At 33.2% G+C, this 6,000-nt stretch overlaps 1 long non-coding RNA gene across 1 annotated transcript; it reads left to right on the top strand.

Moving 5' to 3' along the window:
* The first annotated feature begins 2,022 nt into the window (after window positions 1-2,022).
* LOC113342393 lies at window positions 2,023-4,176 on the top strand. Its single transcript, XR_003356639.1, has 3 exons — window positions 2,023-2,374; window positions 3,342-3,426; window positions 3,930-4,176. It is a non-coding gene; the product is annotated as an uncharacterized LOC113342393 (long non-coding RNA).
* Window positions 4,177-6,000: the final 1,824 nt, after the last annotated feature.

The following is a 6,000-nucleotide window of genomic DNA, read 5'->3' as shown; positions in this document are numbered from 1 at the left end:
TTGATTGATTTGTTTGTTTGGTTGTTTGTATATGTAATGAAGTAAAAATTGTAGGGTATACCAATAACTTTAGCTAATAAGGATTTTGAGAATAATTAATCTAAAAAGTATGAACAAGTAGACAATCTACTACTATAAAAATAGTGAGATCAATATTATGATAGATTTTGAAAGTCGCATAAAAACTTACTGAATACCTTGACTTATACATAGAATCAACAATTTATAATTACGTAAATGTTAATAATATTTTTGGGACTTAATAATATTTGTTAGAGTAGTTAGAATAATAGTTCAACTATCAATGATAATAATAAAATATTATAATAATAATTGTATGATAATAAAAGTAATAATAATTCTAATAATGTAATATTAGCATTTATCAATTAGTATCATATTGAACCTAACTAAAATATCATTGAAGATATATAGCAATAAAGAAATAAATGATTAAACAACTATATAAAAAAAATTACACTAACAATTAAGTTTGTAAATTAAACTAATTACGAATTTAGAGATATGCTTTGCGTCTAAACTAGATAATTAATATAATACTTATTAGGTGTTAGATTTAAGAAAACGAGGATATAATATATAAGATAAAAAGACTTGACTTGTTAGTAATCTTGTAGCGAAGTTATCTTTAGTTTAACAAATGATTCAATAAATCTTTAAAATGAAACAAATGGACATGAACTAATAATAATAAAATATTAAAATCAAACAACTATGAAGAATTGTTAGCAATTATTTACTCATATCAAGTCACATAATGCAATAAACAAATAAATACAACATTATATAGTAACATTTGGATAATAGTTATAACATTCAATTATTCTTAAATAGTACTTGAATTTAAAATTTATTCAGTTATAATAAATATAGTTTCATTTGGAATTAAAATTCGATTTCATTAAAATAAATAAATAATAATAATGATAAATAAAAATAAAATAAATAATTCAGATAACTAAATTTCTTAAAATGATGTGAACTGTTTATATATTTTACGAAGTAAATCTATCATAATTACACCAGTTACGATAAAAGTTTAAAGATTAATTAATCTTAATAAATTAATACTTAGTTAATCCAGCACTGGAGAATAGTGAGGTTGGTAATTCTGATATGTTTGGGTGATACTTGTTACGTAGTAGGCATTGTCAGGCGTCATGAACCTAGACAGGGCAACTGCATTCTTGTATCACTAGGCATATAAGGGAGACGTGCTTCTTAGTGGACCGATAGATCCCAAATTTTACTAAGAAACTTTGTCATAGAGTCTCTCCACTAGTAATTAGAACCATTATCTTTTTGGAATAGAAACTAGCCTATTGAACCTAGAGCCACAAATTTTAGTTGTAGGAAGCATATAGGTTTGTGCTTTGTTTAATGTTGTTTTGCGCTTAGACAAGAGATATGATTATTCTTAAGGTGGGGAGTTTTGAAGACTATAAGGGTGGTTCGATTTTCGAGGACGAAAATGAAACAAGGTGGGAAGAATGTAAGGACCCTCAAGCTCGTCAACGCTATTAGACCGGTCAAGAGACGATCAAGTGACAATTCAGCCATTAATGACTCGATTAGTTTAACACGAACATTAATTAATATAAATTAATCTAACAATGATTTAAATACTAAACTAGTACCATTGGATAGATTTCGAAAAGTTACGCAAAATAGACTACTTGAACGCGCCATTAGGACTCCGGAGGAAGAGGATACAAAGCTTGGAAGTTGGAGTAGAATTTAGTCAATATTTCGTTGACCTTTCCGTTGACCGACGACCCTTAAACTTTTGACCGGACCTCTAGTTGACTGTACCTTTAATTAAATATTGGCCAACCCTTAGTAGTTCCATAGGCATTGAATAATAAACCTAATCAAGGATTAGTTAATAATTAATTATGTTTATGTTAGGTTAATAAGTAATTAAGTTAATTAATTAACCGTAACTTAAAACCCGTTGGAAGTTTATCTTCTTTTAAACATAAGAAACAGTTGTAGGGAGAAGTAGGAGGTGTTGGTTGCGAGAGAAAAACAGAAAAGTACAGAGAGAGTATATAGTTTAGAACTATAGAGATGGATGGATGGTAGGGAGAGTGTTTGTAGAATCAAAGAGAGATCATTAGAGAGGAATTAATGATGATGAATAATTTGTAAGTTTATGGTTAAGAGTGGTACAGGGAGAAATAGTTATAGAATGAGAAGAGGTTCTTTGGCTGTTGGGAATCAGTGAGAGGCATGGTGGATATTTGAAAAGTTATGATATTGATTAGGAAGGATGTTAAAGCTCAAATCAACGGTGTTGATGAAATTAATTTATCAAAGATGGAGATTATAACAACTAGAGAAACTAAGCAAGGTAATAGATCTAATTGATCTTAGCATGTGTATAATGATTGGGTGTTTTCTCAAATGATAGAGTAGACTAGAGTCAAACAAATAGTAATTTCATGTTAATTATTTTTATGTGAAGTTTGTATGTCTCTGTCCTGTGTTCTCGCATGATTAATTGATTTAAGTTGATACTTAGATGTGGTTTATAGCATGAAATTATAGATTAGTCTCACACCTTTTTATAGAGTCTGAGTTTGCTCAATATGGATCAACATGGAATTAAATACGAATTTTGAAAGATCACCCATTGCAACTGAAAATTTGGACACAGCGATGAGTGAGCATGTTAGTGGACTTTTCTAGGTATGTTCGGATCGTAATTGGTTTCTAGTCATAACTCCAAAGTTGTACAGGAGACTCCCTTCTTTCTAAAGAGCTACCAGGTGTCTCATTTGGGTCGTAGATGATTAAATTATGAACCCGGAAGGTGAGTACTTGTGTTGTGTACAAGTTGTTTGGAATTTGAATATGCTTAGAAATGCCTCTCAACTGTTTGTGATATAGACTGAGTGAACTCGGTGAGTTAGTGAGGCGGATAAAATCAATGAGTTTCACCGATCCGGGTTATAAAGTGGGTCGACCCAGATAGTTTAACAGGCCGGTTCAGTGGGTCGGACCGGGTCAGGCCCAATAGGTTTGGGCTTAGGGCCAGAAACCTTATTTTTATGTTTTGGACCCTTTATGATCCGAATTAGCTTTTGGTTCCTTCTTCAGTGTTGTAGGGTTTTTCGAGGGATTTCCGATGATACCCAATTTCACCCCATTTAGATAAATATATATTAGTTTATGTCATAATTACATCTTACTAGGTTATAGAACCATTAGTAAACTAGAACCATTAGATATTTGTCTTAGCCTATATATAGAAACTTGTATGAGATTATGTTGTGAGACTTTTGGCTAATCTTTTAGAGTGTTTGTATGATTAACAGTTAATCTTTATTAACAACGATCGATTTAAAGGACGAACCTGTGGATTGAAGATCTCGAGGTAGGAGAGGCTTGTCATCAAAAGAGGTGAGAATCGATAACGAACTCTCTTGAATTCATTATTGTTTTGCAAATAAATCTTGGTGTTGTGAAATTCATGCATATCTTTGTGTGCTCTGTGTGGTATGAGATGTGTGCCGACACAATATCAGTATTCTATGGCTAGAGCGATACATCGCAATATTACACGGCTAGGGCGATACACCGCAATATTATTCTTTCTTTATATATTCAGTATTATATGGCTAGGGCGATACACCGCAGTATTACCTATTTGGAGTGGAATTGGCATCAATATTACTCTTCCCTTATGTGCGGCAACACACATCTCATACATGGATGTTTACTGTTATTTATGGATGTCTTTGAAGAAGTTTTTACTTTGTGTTTTACTGTCTTTCCGTGTATTAACGACTTTCGTTAAAACCTGCATTGTCTTCGAATCATATTAATGTTTACTTGAAAGCTAGTTGTTATTCCTACGGGGCACCCCTTTTAGGGATGATGTGCTTACCCATTCCCACTTTCAGTTTCAGAGACAGATCAAGATGTGCATGTGACGATGAAAGCTTCGAAGAATTATTTATTTTAATTAGTTAGCTTCTGCTATGTTATTTTGTGTTTGTATTCTATTTGTAAATCAAATCATTATTGAATATGTAACATTTGAGAGAAGTTCTTGTATATAAATTTCAGAGTGTGGATAGTTTTCGGGTTAAGTTTTGTAGCAGTTATCTTAATTGAATGTTAAGTAAATGATTTGGATTCTTAGTGCCTCTTTATTTAGTTAATATCTTGGATTAGTCAGCTGCTAGATTTGGGGGCGCTACATTAGGTTTCCCAGTTGCTAGAGTTCTCCCTTATATAGTTTTCAAATCAGGGTTTGATAGCTTTGAAACAAAGCAATCAATATTCACCGTTAGATGAACTCCTGATTAGATTCAAGCTAATATCTTTCGACTGTTAGATCGAACTTAGCTTGTTACACACAAATGAAATGTACCTTCATTTAGATATGGGTAACCGTACCTAAACGTGTACACCAAGTTGTCTCAACAATAGCTAACCGAAGTTAGCCATATGAACACTTTCATATCAACCTTATTCATCTTAATCACAACTAGTTCAAATGACTCAAATAAAACTAGTTATAGAGTTGTTCAATTGCTTATATTCTCATAAAATCGGTTTGATTCACTCGAATCAATTCATGAACATTATAACCACGGTTTGCAAAAGATTGCATTCTTTATTATATATACGAATGTATTAGTTCATAACATAACTGATCCTAGAACATAACCCACTCAAGTATGCAAACGGGTACGCATACCTAAGTAGCCGGACTTGGACTGTGTTCGCCAGTATGCAAACGGGTACGCATACTGTCGTACACTTCCAAACTTCAGTTGAAACCAGTACGTGTACGAGTACGCATACTAAAGTTCCTGAACTTCAACTGACTTCGCCAGTACGCATACAAGTACACATACTCTAGCTCCCGGAGTTCACATGACCAACCAGTACGTATACGGGTATGCATACTAGGTTCCCGGTCTTGGATTAACACATATGCAAGTACGCATAATATGCTTATAATCCAATCATGGTTAACTGTGCTAAACTCTCATTTCAATCATTGAAACATTCTTAGAAGATGGCAATAGTTGTCTCACACAAACTATTAGCTTCAAAGCAATTTTCAAGTGATCGAATGATCAATACGAAGCATTCCGAGTCTACATCAAATGATTGTCTCACAAAATCATGTAAGATGTTACCATGCGATTTTCACATGATCATCTTTTGACTTTCGTCAAGAATATAAGATGAACTTGGTTAAAACGAAAGCTTACCAACACATATTTCGAGAAATATGTAAGCGAGTTAAACTCAGCTCGAAATATTAAATGTGTATACAATGAAGTCTATATAGCTATACGACTTTTGTCTCAAATAGGAGATAGAGTAGAAATAGACTTCTGAGTGATATATGAGTTTCAGTCTCCACAATCCTTTTGTTGATGAAGTTCCACAAGCTCCCCTTAATAGTCCTTCGTCTTCAATTGATGAACACCGTGAAGTTTAAAGCTCAACTACACATTCTATCCTAGTCCGAGACATATCTATAAGTAGACTAGAAATCAAGACTTATAGTTTTGATCACTAAACTTGACAAACAAGCTTGAGATAGAAATGCTTGCGAGTTCAACCGAGCAGTGCTCTAACAAATGCTACTGTGTCAGCTTATTTGCTATACATTTTGGGCAACTGTATCTTCCCCGACAGTTCCGGAAGCTTAGTTGACGGCAAGTATCTTCAACTATTGCATCCCTTTGATCAGATGCATAAGTATTCTTGGGATACTGCGGTGGTTGCCTTCTTGAATACAGAGTTGACAAAGGCTTCAAGGACACTCACTAAGTAAGTGAACGGAAAATATATGTCTCTTCCAGGTAACTCTATTGTCTAAATCATTTATATTTGCAAAATGCTTGTAAGATGATATTCTTACTAACCTTCGTGTTTGCATAGGTCTGGGTATATGATCACTTTCGTACTTTGGTGAAATCCAACCCCCACATCAAAGTAAATACTAAT

This window comes from Papaver somniferum, unplaced genomic scaffold, assembly GCF_003573695.1.
Source record: "Papaver somniferum cultivar HN1 unplaced genomic scaffold, ASM357369v1 unplaced-scaffold_41, whole genome shotgun sequence".
Taxonomy (NCBI): domain Eukaryota; kingdom Viridiplantae; phylum Streptophyta; class Magnoliopsida; order Ranunculales; family Papaveraceae; genus Papaver; species Papaver somniferum.
Note: the sequence above shows the minus strand (reverse complement) of the source record. Positions and strands in the feature narration are given on the sequence as shown.